Raw genomic sequence first — 22,223 nt, 5'->3', positions numbered from 1 at the left:
GGATATATTTTCTTTCACTGTAATTTTAGCTTAGTTATAATATGCATAGAGCAAAGCGGGGGAAATACCTGTCCCTTTAGTATCTCTCTGGGGCAGGACTATGCATTTTTAGAATGAATATGATGGTCCAAAGTTGTAAGTTGCCAACTTTTTTTGTTTTAGAAAGAATGACATGCACACACTCACGTACAAGTTCATTCATGCATTCACACGGACACCTACCTACCTAGTCAGAGGTTAAAGGCAATTGTGTGAAGTTTGTCAAGAACATCTTAGTATAGAGGTTTACTGAAGAAGAAAACATATTTTTCAGTCTGCCAATTTCAACTCAAAGGGAAAAATATATATCTACAGATATATTGAACGTTTCAGGATTAAATGTGTTAGCTTCTGATAAAAGAAAAGTTGGTTACACACGAGGCTGGCTTAAGTTTATATTGTTTTTGTTTATTTCAAACTGATTTGGAACATTTGTAAGTTATTGTCGTTCAGGGGGTTAATTTTTGCCCTCACAAAGGCTCAAAGATTGTGTTGCACTGTGTTTGTTTGGCAGGCTATAACTAAGCTATCAGGAAGTCTTCCTCTGTTTTGAATTACAACGATTTTTGTTGTACAGTAGTAAAGTTGTGTGTCTGTTAGACAAGAGGATTTTTGTTTTGTTTGTGTGTTTTTTTAAAAAATGGCCAAAGTACACTTTCAGAACGAATGCTTTTTGCTTTGAATAAAACATGAATTATGCAGAGAGAGAAATCACTCCATTGTAAATATGTTCTCATACTATAGTGCATAAGTGATCTGTCATTACTCATTTTTAAGCTGTGAAACATGCCATATGAAAAAAGGATTAGGATGTTAGGAAAATTCGTATTTCAACCAAATCCAGCATTAGGGTTTTTTTGGGGGGTGGGGTGGGGGCATTGTTTCTTAGGTCAAATAATTCCTTGCTAATAAAGATTTAAATGCGGTGCTGTCTAATTCATTTCACTGGTGCTTGTCTTTTGCCACTAAATTAGAATGTCAGGATCGGCCTGTAGATGGCACTAAGGTACTATGTGGCTTGGGGCTGGCTAGCTGCCAGTCCTGCAGCAGATAAGAAATGGGGGAGGGAAGGTTCAAACTGGTACTAAAGCCAAAGAAACCTTTTATTTAATGACAGTCGCACTGAAGCGACCGGTAGTTAAGCTAGCGTGTTTTGCAGTGGCTCCTTAGCGCTTAGTTTTCATTGCATCAATTGTCTAAGGCTTTAGCTGTCAAGCACATATCGCTGTTGGCATTATATTCTCTTGTGTTTTGGTGGATTGTTTGGGCTGATCACAGGGGCCATAGTCAAGAGAACAGGGGAAGATACTTTTTAATAGGTTTGTGCCAGGAGAGGTGAATGGTGACCATTCTTTAGCTTGAGTCATTTCCCCAGCTGTATGTTATGCTTCTCAAAATTGCATCTTGACTTTTGGACGTATCTTGGATAACAAGGCACTGTATTTAAAGCCCACACTTAGGAAGTATCTTGTTGAAGTAATGGTCCCCAGAACAGTCAATAAATCCCTTAAAAGACATTTGAGGGGGAAATCTTCACACAGATATCTCCTTCAGAAGTATTTCACAGCATCTTAGGCTCCTAAAATAACATCCACAGTCATTTATGCACTTCCCTCCAGATAACAACAACAACAACAGAATCATGAAACTCACCAACCGTTAAACCTCTGGATATCAGTAGAATTTGAGATTAGATTGTGCTCCTACCCTCTTTATCATCTTTTATTTTTGTTACTCAGATTTCTCACATTATTTTGATGTTAAGCGCTTCTGTTCCACTTTAGTTTTCATTTCCTGGGCTCTGTTACAAGAATGAGTCTTAACTTCTTTGAGGAGTCAAATGGAGATTAAGATCACAAATCCAAACCGATTTACCTGGCAGAGCATGTAAGCACCACCCAAGAGACTGAAGGATTCAGGGTGAGGGAAAATTAAACACAAAGTGTTCCTCTGTATCTTCTTTATTATTGTAAAAAAAAAAGGAGAGAGGATAAACACTTGACTTTCAGTTTTAATTGCATCACAACTGTAAATGTGGATTTGCTATTTCTAATGATGCATAATTGGATTGTGATGAGGGATGGATAAGATCCAAAGTGATTCAGACAGCACCTTCTTTCACTGGTTAGATCAGCAAGCTTTCAAATGGTACAGAACTCTTGCCTTATCAATAAATACAGTCCAAAATAAGGGTGCTCTCTTAAGCTAGTGGCATCCTGGATGTTCGTTGTCAGCAGCAACTAGGCAACCTTCATTTTAACCAATGGAAAGGTGACCATACGGTTTGAGGTGGCGATACTGCCCAGTGAGTAGTTAAATGGATGTTGGTTTACATGTCAAGGCCTGATATGAACGCTAGATTCTCCGTTTCATAAAAGTTCTGTGCTGATACGCGATTATAACCACCAGTATCGGGCTATAGATCAAAACTGGTACACTGTTGCTGTGGTTTTCATTGAGTGTTGCAATTCATGGTGCAAATCTCAACAGATAGTTTTGTTTTCAAAAGGTTTTGCTCAGGCCATTCATCAGTTTATGGTTAGTAGTCCTAAAATACTGGCAAATAGCACAGTCCTCTTGAAGTGCACAAACCCCATTGAAATGAATGAAGAAGCTATTGCATAGCTCCTGATTTAGTTCAGTGGTGTTTCTGCGAGAGAACCTGGCATGTTTTATACACTGTTATCAGGAGAAGAATGTCTTGGGTTGTTGGAGGGCAGCAGTAAGTGTCTTACTGCTTCATTATTATTCTTGATAAATATGGGGTGTAGCGCCATAGAAGAGTCTCCCAAGCAAACTCTGCAGAAGTGGAAGCTATAGAAGAAAACGGCTGCACTCTTGTGTGGATCAGGTTTATTTCATTCAGACGTGCAGGAGAATTCACCACTATAGATTGTGCTATATCTTTGCACCCACGTTTATGTCAGCTGTATAATAAAAAAATGGAGCAGTCCCAAAATCGGCTGTCATTTTTCAACAGTTGCTCTGTTAGGAATATGCAAGAACACACCCTTTGCCTGGGTTAAGCTCAATAACGTAGCCCTGATTTAAGTAACCAGTCTGAGTATAGCTAAAGACTAGGAGACAATGCCGTTTGTTTTGCTCTGAAGAACCTAACATTTGAAAATCATCCTTATTGTGAAGGGGGAATATTTTTTTAGTACTGTTGGGTTTTATATTTTTTACCCCACATTCCTTTAAAGAAGTCTTGCCTTGAAGCAGGCAATGTTCAGGTTGTTAGTGATTCCACCTGAGCCTTGGTCTATTGGATTGTTGTAAAGGAAAACATTTAAAAGAAAAGAAAAGCCTAGCCTAGAATCCTAGATGACATTGATTAATTTGAGGTAATGGACTGATCCTAAGATTTGCAAGACTAGCAAATAAATACTCAGGATTAAGAATATTTAACAATTATACTTCGTGAGCTGCGATGTTATATTATTATTTATTATTATTTTATTAGAATATTATTCTGAATTCCTTAACAGAAATGTCAACAAAGGTATTTAGAACTGGTATATCAATAATGTTAAATGCAAGTGTGTAAGTTTAAGAGCAGAACCTGTGGGCCTCCAGAGGCATGGGAGCTGTAAAGAATTCTGTTGTCATAAAGGAGAAGATGAATGCTTTGAGTAGAACAGGTCCTGAAGGATAGGAATTGCCGCCTTAGATGAAGCCGCACCAATTGGACACATTGGCTGTGGGGAAGAGATCAGAAGCATTTCCTTCCATTCCCATCTTAAGCACAGTTTGTCAAGAACTGTTGTTAAGTTTTATGTAAATTCTGCAAGCTTTTCAGACTGGATAAGGCTAATCTGAACACTCTGATTTTAGTCCCATGGAAAAGCAAAACCATCTTACAGGGCCTGAGATGGAATATTTCTCTTGATTTACGGCTCATGGGCAGTTGAGTACAAATCCTCGAGGTTGCAAAGCAAGGATTCCAGCACGGAGCGACAATGATTAGGAACTGTATTAATTAGTCTTCATCATGTTTATTGGCACTGGGCCAACTGAGTACTTGAGCAATGTTGTCTCTCATAAAATATGATGGGGTGCATATATATATATATATATATATATATATATATATATGATAGAACCTTAAATAATTGTAGAGGAAACTATAAAATGAATATAGGGCTCCCTTAAGCAATGCAGAAAACTCCTGACAAGAAGCTAGTGCTGTAGTTAACTAAGCTAAGAAGGCACAATCCCCTCCCAGGTGGCTTGTTGTACTGTGATTTATTTCCTTATATTTACTATAAGAGCTGATAAACACCACCAAAACCTCTTTTAAGGATTCTCATAAAACTAAGAGTGTAGGCAGAAAGAAGAGTTGTGGAAAACCACAGTGGAACCGCATTGTGTAAAGAAGAGGGCCCACACGTTCTGTCAATCAAAACATTTTGGTTTCATGATTTTGCCTATTTGCTTATTTTATTTGTTTAGCAACAGTTACATACCACTTGATTGTCGTAAAACCTCTCAAGCAGATTACATGGAATAATAAAACTTACAGTAAAAAAATCCCAAAAAAATTAAAGAATGGATTTTTTTTTTAAAAAAAAGATTAAAGCATTTCAGTGTCTACATGTCTGGATAGATAGGCTTGCCTAAACTAAATTTGTTTAAGTGTGGCCCAAAAATCTTACACTAAAGGCGCCTGCGTGACTCGCATAGGCAGGACGTCCCAAGGTTGTCGGTGTTGCCACACTAAAAGGCTGATTTCTTACAGCCGTGGAACAACCATTATGTGGCAGCCACAACTGTTCCAGTTCCACAGTGTTTAGTGAAGAATGGCAAAAATATGTTCTTGCATTGTGTTGCTGGTGTGTGCGCATAAGACTGGGGCAATGCACTGCATTTTCAGTCTTGCCACAATTTTAAAACCTTACTCATTACTTCCATATATATATATATCTATGTGTGCGTGTGCGCACAAACACAGATATATATATATATATATATATGCAGGTTTTGGTGTCCTCGGGTGTCTTCCCGTGTAAAAGTTGGGGTGTCTAGGCGACGTTTCGACGAGGTCTCACTCGTCATCTTCAGGCTGGTGCTTTCGGCTTCTTGTTACTGGAACAGAGCGAACCACCCAGAAGCAATTTACACAAAGAAGAACAGAAAGCACTCACCAACCTGCTGGCGGGAGGGAGGGCGGGAGGCGATGCGGCGGCGGCGGCGGCGGCGGCCAAAGACAATGGCCGGGGCTGGTCCTGCCTTCGCCCGCCTCCTCCTGGGGCCGAGGGATGCTCAGGAGGAGATGCCCGAGGAGGATGGAGAAGATGCAGGAGAAGATGCAGGAGAAGATGCAGGAGAAGATGCGCGAGGCGGGGATGCAGGAGGGTCCGGGAGCGGCGGCGGCAGCGGCAGCAGCAGCAGCAGCAGCGGAGGCTCCGCCACCTCCTCCCGCCTCGCGCATCTTCTCCTGCATCTTCTCCTGCATCTTCTCCTGCATCTTCTCCATCCTCCTCGGGCATCTCCTCCTGAGCATCCCTCGGCCCCAGGAGGAGGCGGGCGAAGGCAGGACCAGCCCCGGCCATTGTCTTTGGCCGCCGCCGCCGCCGCCGCCGCATCGCCTCCCGCCCTCCCTCCCGCCAGCAGGTTGGTGAGTGCTTTCTGTTCTTCTTTGTGTAAATTGCTTCTGGGTGGTTCGCTCTGTTCCAGTAACAAGAAGCCGAAAGCACCAGCCTGAAGATGACGAGTGAGACCTCGTCGAAACGTCGCCTAGACACCCCAACTTTTACACGGGAAGACACCCGAGGACACCAAAACCTGCATTCCTGTACCCGTGAAAATCTACGAAAACATATATATATATATATATATATGTGCAAGTAAGAAGTAAAGATTTTTAAATTGTGGTAAGACTGAAAATGCTGTACATTGCCCCATTCTTATATAACTTCTTTTTTAAAAAAAGGTAGCAGGTTTTGTTCAGCTGTCTAAAGAAATTCATCTCTGAGCTGAGACCAAGCATGGAAAATGTCGGCTGAAAAGATTTTCTTTTTTTCTTTTTTTTTTAAACGAAGTGAAAAGCATGTGAAAACAGGGGGTTGTAATGGAAATTGGAATATAACCTTAAGCGATAATACCACTTTCAATAGCAGCAGTAGAAATGCTAAGCAAGGCATTCAGTTTAAACTGCAAGAAGCTTCCTACTTCCCTTTTTTTTAATTCACTGGGGATTTTTTTTATGCATGTGGTGGTTTTTCTGTTGTGTGTATGAATCATTAAGGTTTGTTTTTCCATTGAAGTGCAATGTATAACTTTCTTAAATCGCATCACATGTGTGTGTGTCAGGGGGAGGGAGTAAGATGCTAAGAGTTCAGCGCTATCAGAGTTTTGTAATAGAGTTCCTTTGTGTATAGGGACAAGGAAGGATCTTCTAGTTACCATTTCAGATTTTCATTTTCAAAGGATATATTTTTCTGGCACAGCAAAACCATATCAGCCACACTTTATTGACAGCAGTTTTATTGTAGCTGGAGGCTTTACAGTAAGCTGTTTATTGCTGTTCCCTAACTCAGTTGACAGCAATTGAGGAATTAATTTCCTTGCCCCCAGTGTGCTTTCTTGGGTATAAACAACAGATGTTTAAGATATGAAAACAGTGACCCATTTACATTTGACAACTTTTTAAATACACAGTTCTACTTGGCCTAAAATTAAGCGGAAATTTGGTTTGCGGCAGAATGAGATCCAACATGTTCAACATTTTCTGGGACGAACTGTTTTCCTCAACAGCAAAACAGAATTCTAGGATTTAATATTTCTGTGAAAAGTGATGTTCATAGTTGATGTTTATATTTGCTATAGACAGACAGCTATTACCTCCTCTCCCTTTGTTGCCCTATCTTTCCCACAGCCAATTTTAGATCGTAAACACCTTGGGATCAGCGTCTTGATAGGTTTTCATGTTTTGCTTATGTATAATTATTAATAATAGGCAGAGATACACTTAGGTATTTTTCATCTGGGAGTAAACGGCAATAATTCCTGTGTAATCCATTGATCACGTTGTTTCTTGCTCTGCATCTTTCTTTATGTATCAGTTACTTTTCAGCCTGCATAAACTGCAAACCCCAACAGAGTACATAGAGACACCATAGTAATTCATATAAGATGTAGCATCTATTATCCCCCAAAGATCTTTCCACACTGTAGTCAGAAGTATCCTCGTCCTTCAGACTCAAAGATCCCTCTGCTCCTTTGCTCCAGCGCAGTTGTTGATTCAGTCAATTCTCAGTGGGACAGGATAACACTGAGGACTACTTTATATGCTAACATTTCCTACTTAGAAATAATGCCTGTAAGATGAATCTCCACATATAGAAAACATGCATTTTTGTGATGCATGAAGTTTTTTCCTGCTGTTGCAAGCAAATTGATCAGGCAACAACTAAGCGCAATTGCCCAATTTCTACCCTCAAGATGGAAATAGTACTTGAGGTGTATTTTTTTACACTCCTTTATGCATTACAGGACTTGAGCCCAAAGCAGCTAAAGTTAGTACCAACTTACAGCGCAATCTTATGCATGTTTACTTGGAAGTAAGTCTTGCTTTCTTGGAAATGTGTTTAGTATTTCAGCCTAAGGCAATCCTATGCTCCCTTACTTTGGAGTAAGTCCAGCGAACTAACACCAGTTAAACAGGCAGCAGTTTGGGCAGCATCTAAACCAATGGAATGAATTTGTATTGCCTGATGCCCCATTGCTTTGATAGAACAACTATGTTGGGTTGGAGAGCTCATGCATTTTCCTGGGTAAAGGTAAAAGTACCCTTGACCGTTAGGTACTCTAAGGTTATTCTTGATTCATCAGACCAAATGATGTAGCCTAGCAGGCTTGTATTGTTTGTAACCAGGCGCATGACAAGCTTCCTGTTTTTGCAGCAAAATCAATAGCATTTTTGAACCATTGGAGGTCTACCGTCTATGCTTCATGGGCTGCAGTTGGCATGATGAATTTCCTCCTGTATTGAAAGGTATCAAGATGCACCAAAATTGATTCTCATGTTACACTGGGCCATTTTTTGCAAGTATTATGCATATTTCATAGTGTGTATGAACACTATAACTTGAGCTGGTCGCTTAGAAATGTCAGTTTCTGCATCTTGGGTTTTCACTTGGCATTGACAAAGATCAGCACAGTGGACACAGCAAACGACTTCTGGGTCACATTGCACACTGTTCACATTCATTCAAACATGAGGGCAGTCTCTGGATTGGCAGTGCTTTTCTAAAAAGAAAAATAATGTGAAAAATAAGTATTTCTCCTTCAAACAATCTTGATTTCACAAAGTGGGGCATGCGTGAATTACTTTTTAAAATTTATGTGAGATTGTGTGTGTGTCCGGATGTGTGACTGTATTCAGATGTGAGTCACCTGATTAGTAGGCAAGGGATTCCATCTATATTTGAAATGTGAATTGGAATGCATGTCTTGAAGCACTGCGCTGTCTTGCGCTGTGCATGTACTTATGGTACCTTACTATACCTGGTTCAGGCCTAATGCATATACCAAAAAAACAGGGTCCATTGTATTCTTTTAATCGCAACATGCAGTAATGTGTACTGTATAGCAACACCGTCTTGTGAAATATAACTATTGCAACTAAAGTTATTTTGATGTCTAAAAGCTGGTTGCTCTGCAGCTTACCACTGAATTTCTTGAAACTTAAATATTACACTATGCAATTTAATTTCATCACTGTACTTTCAAAGGAACCTAGGCACACCTTTTACTCAGTTGTGCACCATAGTTGAAAGCGGAAGCCAATATTTCTATTCTAGCACCTAGTAACAGAAGGTTTCCTTAGAATCCTAACAATAAAAAGAAAAAAGATTCAGTAGTAAATACAAGTAGCTGTGTTTTCAAGCAGTGACCTCTAATTATAATAGCCCCCCTTTCTGTGTTTCTGCAAGAAGAAAAGCAAAGGAACTTAGTAGTGTTGAATCAGATCTACAAACACTTCCTGTTTATCACATATTTTGGGTTTGTCTGAAATTCCACTGTAGTGTGCCCTGAGATTCAAAAGTTAACTAAAGTAGTGCTGATTTGGAATAATGTTTTATTTGGAATGTGCACGCAGTATTGGCAGAGTGATTAAATAAATCTTTGTTAGGCTGCAATGCAGACAACAATAATAGAGGTTTTGGGGTCAGGACCTCAGCTGAGAAAAGAGCTGACCAGCTCAAGTTCCTCCTATGCGATTATTCCGTCCTACATTCTCCCTTCTCCCTGTAGTACAGCAGTGCATTGTTCAGGTGGCCTGTTTTAGATTTTCTGCATGTACAGCAAGGAGGGAGGCTTTTCCTCACTGGAAGTATTTACTTACGCAGAGCGCAGTCCAGCCAAAGTGCAGCATTCGTAAGTCCCATTAATTTCAATAGGTAAGTTAAGCCCATCTCCCTTCCTGAAATCAATGCAGCTTAAGCTCTTTTCTGCTGCTTTTCTGCCCCCCCACCCCAGAGCGTCATGCTCTGTTTCCATGCTATTCCTTTCTCCTGATTCCCCTTCACACACACATTCTCATTACTCTATTTTCCCCTCTCAGAATTTACCTCCCCTCCCCAATTCCCACAAATGCTTTTCCTCCAAATTTCCCCTGAATGAACTGCTCCTTCCTCAGTTTCTCCCACCATATATTGTATTTTCTCAATCCCCAACGTCAATTGTCATCCCGCCTCCACTTCCCCAGTTAATTGCTTCCTCTACCAGTTCCTATTCCCCCCCCTCAGATTCCCTCCTTGATTAACAAATACCTTTTGAAAAATCATCTTGCTCGATTACAGTGAGTTTTATTAATAGAAGGTGATAATCAAAATTCCAGACAAAAGTGACACACAGTGTGATATGATCACAAGCGGTTGAGGGGTGGGGCTCCCTTTCCCAGAAATGACACAGAGTTCCAGCCCCCAGGAAATCCATTTTCTGAGAGACCCCCAAGATCTTCCATAGAGTCACTGCAATAATTTTGCCAGGGCACGCCAGTACTTATTTTAAGGCAACGAGCAATGTGACAATCCCACCCCACCCACCTGCTATTAATGCATGTGTCAGATACCTGCCTTGGTAGCAGAGGAACCAGAAGATGGGCAAAACCATACATCTACAGCTGAGTGCATTTTCTTGTACGCACAACTGCAGCCAAGGGCAAAGCAGAGAACCGTCAAGGAAAGCTGCCTGTCTGACCTGAACAGTGAATACAGAAGTTGGTCCTTGCATTGCAGCTGCTATAATTTCTTCTAAAAGCAGTGTTTTTGAAGGTGCTGTGAGAACCGTAGAAAGACCTATGGCTGATCAGTCCTTCTCAGCACTGCTGTGCCTGGAAATCTCTCTCTCTCTCTCTCTCTCTCTCTCTCTCTCACACACACACACACACACACACACACACACACACACACACAAAAAGAGCGAGAGAGAAGACAAATGAATATAGCAGGGTTGGGGAAATGCATAACTACTTAGAAGTATAGGTATTCGAACAAATGCCTTAGCATTGTGTGAGTCTCACGGACACCTCATCCGACATTTGTATTTGCGGTGTAATTCCTAAATACGAATTCGCCTTAGAAATCAGAAGCAGGAATGTGCCCCTTCCCCAACCCAACTTCCCTTGTGAAATGTCATTAGACTTACCAACATCTTTCTTTTTAGCTTCCCTCCATGTCATCAAAGGCTCAAACTCTCTCTACATTTTGCTTTGGACAAAAGTGGGGATATAAAATAAGGGATATGTGAGTGGTGCCCTATCCTGACAATTCTGCTAGTCTTCTGAAACTCTCTTAGCTCCCTTTTTGCCCAAGCAGGAATCTGTACAGATTTGCCTTGACATTTTGCTTCAGGCAAGTAGCAACTCTAATATTTTCTTCCAAAATGCACAGGAGGGGGGGGGAAAGATCTTCCTCCAGCGTCAGAGGCAATGTGCCGCCTCCTACCAGTGGCTGGGAATCATATGTTGCACTCAGGTCTGTCTTGCAGGCTTCCCATAGGCATCTTGCTGACCACTGTGATGAACAGGAAAGCTGGAACAGAAGCTGGTCCAGCAGGCTCTTCTCAACTATGCTTGAAATGAAAACCCTACACTTTACACAGGAGCATAGGAAGTGGTCAGACTCTCCATCTAGCCCAGTAGAGCACTAACAAAGGCTCACTCAAGAGCTCCAGCATATAATCTAATACCTCATCCTTCCAAATGGAGGGAATTGAAACATCATGGAACCATAGAATTGTAGAGTTGGAAGGGACCCCAAGGGGCATCTAGTCCAACCCCCATGTAGCCCTCCAACCTCTTCTTAAAAACCTCCAAAGAAGGAGAGTCCACCACAAACAGCTCAGTGGGAGATGGTCCCTCTTCTGGAACAGATGAGTCCGCCTGCCATTATTAACTAACGCAAGAGTTGTGCATTTTGCTCTTGGCTACAAAATCCAAAATGCCACATGAAAACATGTCAGTTAATTTCTCTTCGCTTTTGCTCCAACACTTGATGGCAGATACCTCGACTCGTAAATTGGTTCTACTGAAAAAGCATTGGCCTTGTTGAGTTGGAATAGCTCAGCTGGTAGAGCATGAGGCTCTTAATTTCAAGGGTGTGAGTTTGATTCCCACGTTGGGCAAAAGATTCCTACATTGTAGGGGGTTGGACTAGATGACCCTTGGGATCCCTTCCAACTTGATTCTATGAGGGTATATAACATCTGTACAGCGTAGCAGCAGGTTTATGCCTTGCCCCAACACTGCCCAGGTAATGTTAACATGTGATGCTCCATGAGGAGGCTCATAAACAAAGCTTGTGCTAGTCTCTCCCCTCAGACAGAGGCAGAAGGAGTACAAATCTGCTTTTCATGCATACAGACAGAGCATTCTTTCCCATTGGTCTTAGTGGTTTGTTGCACCAGGGCGTTGTTTCTCAGGGGTGCCCTAGTGAGTGGGGGAGCTGTGTGGCTTTGCCGGCAGCCTCCCCTTTCCCTGAACGCCCACCAGCTGCGCCCTCTGTGGCTTCCCAGGCTGCCTTCTTGGGCAGCTTGATCTCCGCCGCCATGCCAGGGCGGTGGGAGAGGCAGAAGACATTTTCCACTGCCCCCTCCCTTGTTTTGGAGTTGCCGGGGAGGGGGGCGCCAGAGGGATCTTTGCACCACAGCGCCGGAGACGGCCCTGCATACAGACCACTGTGTGGAATGTCCATATATCACATAAAAACCATATATGTGCTGACCTTTGGTTTCTACAGAAGGGCAGGTTTCCAGAACCTGTTCTTAATTTGTTTCAATTTCAAATGCTACTGGTGGCAGGAACAAATTTCAGTGGGTTGGATCCAGATGTAGTTATGTTTAGAACACACCTATTAAAATCAGTGGGATAAATTAGTCATAATTAACTTAAATGGCATTGGTTTTCTATGGGTCTCCTCTAAGGATGTCTATGTCTGGATCCAACCTGGTGCATGGGCAAGATTTGAAATTGCTTTCAGAATGTGACAACAGTAACTTGCAAATGTCTCTCATACTCAAGCTATCAAAATTCACCGTAGCAGGAGGTAGACTAGACATCAGTAAAAAGCTACAGCAGTAGAACCTGTGTGTGTGTGTGTGTGTGTGTGTGTGTGTGTGTGTGTGTGTGTGAAACCAAGTGCCAGGGAAATAAATAAATAAACCCGCATCTGCATCTGTCTAAGGATAGTAAACCTGGCCTGTTGAAATGTAATCTCTCATGTACTGTGGAGACATTTTTTTTTCTATTTGAGATTTCATCAGGTTTTATTTCAAAAAGCTGTTAAGTCTGTCAAACATTTCAGTTTGAAAGAACGCTCCCACAATTTTTTTCTTTTGTTATTTGTATGCTACAAACGAAGCAGAATGTCAGTCACCAGAAATCCAGAATGAGGAGAGTGATATATGGTGCATTTTTAGTTTCATTTTTAACACCCCCCACCTTTTCTCCTGGTAACAGAAATTAATTTAAAAACTGACAAATAATAATATCAGAGTCCCCTTTCAGATGCTAATATAAATGTGTTTTGGGGTAGGATGGGGGAGATTGCATCTGGAGCCTCCATCATGTTCATAATAAGATCTGAAAAGAGAAGGTGTGCACCAAATTTTATGTGGGGAGGTCTTCTCCACGTGACCAGGACCTCTTCTTTTCAGGAAGAAGTGTTCATGAGATGTCTGAAAGGAACTTATGTAACATGGTTAAATATAGATGGTAGAGGAACTCTTTTCTCTACCCTTAGAAATCCTCAGATGTTTTGCCCAAGCAGAAACCTCCAGCTTTAGAACGTTGGACTTTTAATGGGCAACATGTTTGGGGGCTGCAGCAAGAATCCTGCTGCTGCTTAGAAGCTTCTCTGGGTTGCTCAGTGAAAAGATCAATAATGGATAATGTTCTCCAAAAGCCTATTATTTGCCAACGCCTATTTCCCTTCATGCTTAACAGCACACACATAATACAGGGCAGGTGAACTGAGGGTGCCATTGCTACTTATTTGAGGCAATAGTGGGACCCAATAGGAATGGCCAATGCTCTGCGTGAATTGAGAATGTGCTAGAACAGGGGTTAGCAACCTTTTTCAGCCGTGGGGCGGTCCACCGTCCTTCAGACCATGTGGTGGGCCGGACTATATTTTGAAAAAAATATGAACGAATTCCTATGCCCCACAAATAACCCTGAGATGCATTTTAAATAAAAGCACACATTCTACTCATGTAAAAACACACTGATTCCCGGACCATCCACAGGACAGATTTAGAAGGCGATTGGGCCACATCCGGCTCCCAGGCCTTAGGTTGCCTACCCCTGTGCTAGAAGATGTGCCAGAATTTCTGCAACACAGAGAGGTTGTTCACCCAATAAACCAATGTGAATAGGGTTTGTGCAGGCAGAATACTACTCTTCTATTCAATGGCAGCCTAAAAAGCTTGTGTGACTATACTGGACAGGGATGCAACTTATATATTGTCAGTTATTAAATTAATGTTTAATGAAGAAATGTTTCCCTTTCCTTTTGGAAACCCTAGATAAGGTGGTTTGTTTGTTTTTAAAGTCAAAGACAGGCTTTGTAATAGCAGTAGCCTAGGCAGAGTGGCATTGCTTCTGTGTTGTGGTTTCAGAGGGAAAGGAGAAGACTGGTGGCGTGTTCCTTTGGGCAGTAGCAACCAGCAAGAGGTGTTTTGCAGGAAGCCTTAAGGACAAGTCCCTTCTATCTAAGCAGTAAAAACGTAGAATTTCACCAGGTGCTGTTTCCTCTTAAAGGTTCACAAGTGGAAGGATGGTGTGTAGAACTGGGAGCTTAGCCTGGGCGAAGAAATCATATCATTGAATATAGACAAGACTTGAGGAAAGGCCTTCAGAGAAGCTGCATGACTGTCTTTCCCAGTATTTTCCCTAATTCATGTTTTCTATGCTATCATTCCAGATGTCTGCATGCGCTCGGAAACTCAGACAAAATAAATGCATTGCAGAAGATGGTCCACTAACAAACACGTTAACAAACAGAAGTCATTGTCCACTAACAAACACGTACAGCATTGTGTGTCCGTGTTTTCCCAGATGTGTGAGCACAGAACAGTACAATTGGGCATTACCTTGCCATGGCTGTTAACAATGAGCTGTCGCATTGACTAGATTGCAGTGAAATCAAAGCCCCTACAAATTCCACTGTTACCAAGCTTTGCTAATATCTAGGATTTGGCCTTCCTCTCTGCTTTAGCAGTTGATTAAGACATACTTTAATCCCTTGCAGGGCACTGAGAAACTAATGGCTTGTGGAGTATTTGGGTCTTTAAGCTTCCAGTGTGGATGGTATGAAAATGATGTCATTTGGCTGATGTTTAAATATATTTCTCCTTTAAATAGATGTTGCTGCTTCCTCTCTCTCCCTGCCCCCTGCCCCCCTTGCTTCCTTTTATCACCTCCCACTTAATTTCCCCGCGTGTATTTATTCTTGGTAAGAAGTATGTGTGACATGTATCGGAAATCTGGGATTTCCTCCCTAGTAAATATTATCACAGAGCAGAGAGAGACTGAGACAGCTTGTGTGGGATCTGGTCTAGCACAGCTGAGCCCTAGAAATGCAGAGCACCGCAGCAAATCGGTATTGAAACAAAGCAAGTCACTTCTTTATACTTCAAACAGTTGGGAGCACTTGTATTTATAGAAATGGTTTCGGGAAAAGGCTTTCAAAGGCACAGGACAGCAAGTGCCACTTGCAGTTGTTGAATCAGCGATGCTAGCAAAGGAGCAAGGCAAAGGCAGAAGGGTGCATGGTGTGTGTTCAGGTCAAACACACATTGAAGTCAATGGGCTTCACGGGGAGATGAATCCCGGATGAAAGGTTCCAGGTTGTGTTTTTCAGTAAGGAATGAATAATGAGGAGGAGTGTTTTGGAAACTGAGTGCGGGGTTTGCTTCCTAGACAGTATGGCAAAGCATCTCCTGCCTGGAGGCTTTTGGACGAAGCTGTACTGGAGGCCTGAGGCTTGTAGCTTGTCTGTAGCCTGCAGGCCAGAAGAAGGAAAGCCCGGAGGGCTGGAGACAGAGTGCCTCCTTACCAAGCCAATCTCCCTTGCCAGCAGAGAGACCTTGACTTCTTGCAGGCAAGAGCTGTTGCTACCGATGCTGGGTGAGGGGAGGTGGGTAATGTGAAGCCCCTGCTGAGTCCTGGTCTTGTTGTACAGCAGGGGCAGTGATCTCCTTCAGGACACACCTAGAGTGGAGGGACAAATGAAGACATGAATTGGTGTCCGGCGGGTACAGCAAGACTTTTCAAAGTGAAGCGGGTACTACCTGGTCTCTGCTTGAGGAAGCAAACTTGGGCAGGTACTGCCGTTAGGCTGGACTGCCATGCAGTCTGGCTGCTGCCTTCTTCACTCCTGCAGTAGATTTTTCTGGAACATAAAATGCCCCCTCACCCCACTGCATCACATTTCCAAAGTGGAAAGGGGCATTTTCGAAGACTTGGGGTGAGTTGGGATACATTTATTATATTTCTGAAGGTGACCTACTGAATGCCACCAGGCTGCTACTGCTTATTGCAGCTCACCGACATTTGAACCCTTGGCCAGGAGGGCTCTTTTTATATTTTTGCTCAAATCCAGTCTATATTTGTCATATTTATGGAAATATGCAAAAGCCTGCAAAACGATCACTTTGAGAAGTCATTCCTCATGCCACTCTGGCAAAGGACATAATCCATTGGCAATCCATAACAGGTGTGATGTCTCTTTGTGTTTTATGATTGAGGATTGATTGCTGGCAACCTTACAGACAAATCCCTAAGCAGCATCAAAGCAGGACTTTTGAAACCACAGGTCATTATAGCTTATTGGCATTTTACAGGGCGGATTATGATTTCATCAACTCAGCAGCATTATAAGCACAGAAAAGAAACATGAGATGCCGGTGGTTGAATCTGCGGAAAACTGAGGAGGAATCTGGGTGTCCTGCGGGTGTGATAGAACAAGGGTTGAGAGAACCTTTGGCACACAAGGCGTTGCTGTTCTCCAGCTGCCAGCATCCTGGGCCAATGGCCACGCTGGGCCACTGGGAGTTGCAGTTCAGCAGCGTCTAGGAGCCCAAAAGTCCCCCACCACTATCAAGGGATAGGAAATAGCTACTGCCTTGTTCATGTGAGGTCATAATAACAAATCCTGGTGTGTTGAATTGATAGCAGCACACCTCTGACAATAACTTTGCTGAGCCAGCTATCCTGTGATGGCTGCAAAGAAGGATTCAGCTGATGGACAGCGAAGCATGGAAGTCCTAATGCTGTAGCAACCCACAAGCACTGCACCATCAAAGAAACAGAAAACCAGAAATCAGTATGGGGTGTGAGTGGGTGTGTCCATCATGCATTATTTTAAGACCCAAATATTGGGAAAAATTTACTGGAAACAGGTTCCTTAAAAATGTAGTACTTTCCCCTGATGTAGCAAGTTCTTGCTTGAAAAACGTTGGGAATGAGAATATTTTAAGAGCCCGTTTTTAGCACATTTTACATTTAAAACAGCACACACCTTCTTCTGCATCCAGTGTTTTTGTTTCTGACTTCCTGCTTCTAATACAATTGCAGCCAGATTCCAGTAAGAATGTGCAGGACTGACTTGGCACAGTGAGTTGATAAGCAGGCTTGACACCTGTGCAAAGGGAGATCTGAAAACGCTTCAGAGGCGAACTACCATAGTCCCAGTGTCAGAGCCAGGCAAGGGCCACAGGTGACTATACTCAAAATCTAGGTGTGTGGGGTTAGTGGCCTGAGCTGAGCCATGAGCTAGGTCTGGAGCATTGCACTGCAGTGTGCAAACGGTACTTCTCTTTTGTTTGGGAAATGGCAGAAGGCCTGGCTTTTAATGACACAAGATCTTGCCAAACTGCTTGCCCATTGCAGGGATCAGTTACTTGTTTCAGTGACTGAAATGGACTCTGAGGCCATCGTACTGTAGGTGGTAGCTAGACTTAGGCTTTGTTGCAGCTCGATACAATTTATGGTACAAGTATGGCTTCCCCCCACTGTGTTTTTTAACTAACAAATCTAACAAACAACGATAAATAATTATACATTTAAAACTAGCACCTTAGCAGCAGTGACACCGGCTAGTGGTTTCCCCCTTGCCCTGCTGCATTCCAAAGGGCACATGGATCCACATGTGGTGGAACTGTAAAAAGGTCAGACAGTTTTGGGAAATGATTTACAATGAGCTTAAGAAAATGTTGGAATGCTCTTTCCCTAAAAAGCCTGAAGCCTTCCTGCTAGGAATTATGGGTAACGGAATCCCCAAAAAATTCAGGAAAGCCTTTATGTATGTTAACAGTTGCTGCCAGAATTTTAATTGCCAAAGGCTGGAAGGGAGAGGATATCCCATCAAAATCAGACTGGCAAAATAAATTAAGAGAGTATGCTGAACTGGCAAGACTATCAGCAAGGTTACAAGACGTTACAGATGAAAAAATTGTCAAGAGAGTGGGACATATACAGAGTTTATGTAAAAGAACATTGTCAAAATATTAATCCTTTGGCAGGTTTTGATTGAACTTCTATGTCTATGTGTAAATAAGGTAATTTTATAAAAATTTAAAGTAAGCTAAACAACATGGAGAAAATAAAGTTAAGTGCGTATTCAAGGAATCTACTCTGGGAACATAATGGGAAGATTGGAGGTCATGTCAAATTTAATTACAAAATGATGTACAAAGCAAGTACCAATTAAGGAATGAATGACTGTTTATTTTTATTTTGTCTTTAACATCTATTGATCCTTTTTGTTATACAATTTTCAACCAATAAAGCTTTGTAACCCCCCCCCCAAAAAAAAAATCCAAGGGAAAACCCACTCCGTAGCGATAGAGCAGAACAAATGGAGCAGAACTGATGGAGCACTAAGAGCTGTGTTCCCTGGGGAAACTGGACGTGTCAGGTATATATCTCAAACAAAATATCTGTATGGGCTAATTTCTAAACCTGGGGAAACCAAATCTTCATAAATTGTCATCAACATATCTGGTCACTTCATTTTCCTGTTACCTGTTGACCTTTACTGCTGGTAAAGACAAGGAAATTAATGGTAGCAGAATGACGTATTCAGAAATCTCATGTGGCGCATCGATCCTGAGACTGTACCCGCTTTGAAAGCAGACAGGGTGGAGTGTTTAAATATTCTACTATGTTAAAAACAACAACACAACACCCGTCTTGCCATGTAAAGCTCACACGTCAGGGAAAGGGCTAGGGCTGTGTACACATTGCAGTTTAAAGTGGATTTGAGAACTCCCCTGTGTTTTTGTGCCATCTACCTAGAATCATAAAATTGTAGAGTGGGAAAGGACCTCAAGGGTCATCTAGTCCAACCCCCTGAAATGCAGGAATGACAGCAAAAGAATCCCTGGACAGATGACCAGCCAACCTCTGCTTAAAACCTCCAATGGTTTCTCAACCCACCCTTTCTTAGCAAAGAAGCCCATTCCATCTGCTATCGGACAGCCCTTTAGATATTGTATCACCATGATCTCCTCATCCAATGGCAACCCATTTATATCATATTTCCCCCCATTTAGTTAAAAAAATTTCTGATCCCTGGATAAAGTAGTAAGGGAAAAATCCAATACTGAATTGCCTGTTACCCAACTCTGGATGTCCTCAGGGGTGGGCAGTGTTGTTGTTTTTTGTGTGTGTGGTGACGCATTGCAGGGTGCAGTCCATCACTACACCCCCTGCTTCCATTGTGGGAGGTGCTCCATGCCTGGCTGCACAACACACACACACACACACCTTCTTAACCCACTGTTTTGTGCAATTCTGATACACTGGAAAACTTGTATATTAAAAAAGAAAAGGCTGCACAAACATGTAAACAAATACCTGTCTGCATGCCCACAACGACCCTCATGTTTCTAGAAATTTGGGGGAAAGAAGTGATAACTGAGGGGACAGGAAGCAGTGCAAATATACCCCAACAAGTGCCCAGTTGTGGGCGGGAAACATTGAGCTAGTATTCAATTGGAAGCGCTTATGTGGGGACAAATTTGTACCAAAGCACACACAGAAAAACCGAAGCTGTGTATGTACAGTGGAAGCTCGTGTTATGGACGGGATCCGTTCTGGAGGCCCGTCCGTAACACGGAACTGACGCAAGCCGAAGCGCTGTGTCTGCGCACACGTGTGGCGCGATTTAGCGCTTCTGTGTATGTGTGAGCAGCGAAACCCCGAAGTAACCCATTCTGCTACTTCTAGGTTGCCGCAGGCCGCAACACGAAAACACGTAACCTGAAGCAGATGCAACATGAGATATGACTGTACATCAAACCTAAGTGTACATTAGCATTCTGGCATGTACACAGCCTAGCTTTTCAATCCAGCTGGAACTATTTTACCTGGGGAGCATTCAAACATGCAAACTTCACTGGCAACCTTCTGAAGTACTGTGGTCCTACCTTGTGCAAGTTTTTACTGGCAAATTATCAGCTCTTAAGACCAAGGATTAGTTACACTGACTGATGCTGTTAATCATTTCAAATAGTGGCCTACTCACAAAGCTTTTAACAAATAAAATACTTGCCAGCCAGCAGGGGGGTTACCAACAGCTTATGGAGGGAGGGCATTATTGACAGACAGCTTTGGAATCCCTAATAATTATCCTATTATGCCAGTTCTGTGATTATCTCACATTCAAAATGTGACAGCTGCAGCTTGCTAGATTGTTAGGCCCCGATGATTATCATAATTCTTAGCATTTATACAGTGCCTTGGACTGTTCAAAGACCATCATTTATGTTATCTCAGTAATCTTTATAACAGTTCTTTAGAAGGAAGGTTGCAGTTCAGATCCTCCGCTATTAAGCTTACTTAAATCTTAATCAGATTTTGGACGAGGGGTGAGGAACGTCCAGTTGGAGAGCAGCTGCGGCTCTCCAGCTGTCACTGTCTGGCCCTTGACTATCTGTAGGCTGCCCTCCTCCGCAGCCCTCCTCTGCATCCTCTTCGAGTGCTTTTGCCCGTCTGGAATATGTCACTGCCCTGTGACAATGTCTCTTGCTTGCCTGAGCAGAAACCTGCATATAGCTTGCCGTGAGTAGAATCATTGCTCCACCCAATGAGCACCTCTGGCCCTGCCCAACAGTGGCATGTGGCCCCAAAGGGAATGTGATCCTTGTGCTGAAAAACGTTATTTCCTCTTGCTTTAGACTTTCTACACTCAGAATGTTTTGAGAAGGACTGTATAGTTAACATCTTTCTCTCTAGACACAGACAACCAAATTTGGTTATGCTCTGTGTTCCGTTTTTAAGGGGGCCATGGCTGAGTGGTAGAACGTCTGTCTTGCAGAAGCTTCCAGGTTCAATCCCAAGAGACTCCAACCTTTTTATGTTTTCTGGAGAAGAGAGAAATGGTTATTAATAAACCAATATTAAGTCTGTGGTGTGAATTTGTCCATATTCTGTAAGCTCTCTGGTTTAGCCAGGTCATATTCTCAGCTCTACCAAAGGACTTACACCTTTAAGCACATAAACCGCACCAGAAAGTGGCTTTTTAAATTAATGACTTCAGCTTCAGTGTCAATATCCAAAAAAAAATTGGTTTCACACTGCGAGCAAATAATAAGGCTATTTCCACAGTTACATGGTGAAAAAAGCAAGCAGGTTAGACACATTAGTTGTTTTTCTACCTTGTGAAGAGGCTTTTTCTTTCATCTTCCTTTTTACCTCTTTGATAATTTCTTTTATAATACCCTTCTCTTCACTTTTGATCTCTGTCACAGCCATTTTTAACATTGCTTCCCTTTTCCGAACTAATTTGCTTGCCTCTTTATCTGCCAAGGGTGCTCCATCCGGTTGAGGATCTTCTCCTCTAGAACATCTTTTTAAAAACAAAACTGCCTACAAGACAGCAAATCTGATTTGCAGTCAGTACTTACACAGTGGGAGTCATTTCCCCCTCATATCTGATACTGTTGGCTGCTGCTTCCAATTATGCCTTGTACTAGAAGCACAACTGCTGAGGTAACGGTAATCAGACTGCTTCAGTTGCTAAGTGTGTGTCTTAGATTTTCCTCTTGCTTCCCTGTTTCGTTGCCATAAATGGTGGACCCAAAGGCACTCATCCACTTGCTACCATGTAATCCTCAGATGTATTTTAGGGTCTGCATGAGAGGCGATCATGTGTTATTTATTAATCATGAGGTCATAATGATATGGATAAAAAGCAGGACAGAAGACAATGCCCAGGTTCAGACATAACAAAAACCATGTTTTGTTGTTACATGAATGAGCTGGAAGGAGCCTTGGGCTCATGTTCAACTCCTTCTGCTTCTCTTGTGAGGTGGAGAACTTTCATGATTCCTCTCATCATTAGTAACAAAACCTTCTTCTGAACTTAACAAGTGATGGGTTACAATTTGTTAAAAGTGAAAGATAAAAAGCAGGATGGGTTATTAGGGTTGCCACCTTTTATTTACAATGGACCCACTGTCTTGTGCCATGTATTTCCAAGTGTGTTCCTCCAAAGCAGGCATGTTCAAAGCTGGCCCACTGGTCGGTTTAATCCGGCAGTTTATCCACTGGGGTAAAATCCTAAAAAAGAGTTCAACAACTTCAATCCTAAGAGAGAAAAAAGCTCATCATCTCTCTCAGAAGTGTCTAGACTTTGGATCACAATCTGGTAACCTGTAAACTGCAGGCTCCT

The 22,223-nt window shown here is 42.3% G+C and overlaps 1 protein-coding gene across 10 annotated transcripts in view; it reads left to right on the top strand.

Annotated features, from left to right (window-relative positions):
• PCDH9 (protocadherin 9) overlaps positions 1-22,223 on the top strand; it is a 761,173-nt gene that overhangs the window by 5,304 nt on the left and 733,646 nt on the right. The window lies entirely within an intron of this gene.

This window comes from Podarcis liolepis, assembly GCF_965112155.1.
Source record: "Podarcis liolepis genome assembly, chromosome: 4".
Taxonomy (NCBI): Eukaryota; Metazoa; Chordata; class Lepidosauria; order Squamata; family Lacertidae; genus Podarcis; species Podarcis liolepis.
The sequence above is the reverse complement of the archived record's forward strand: the minus strand, read 5'-3'. Positions and strand labels throughout refer to the sequence as shown.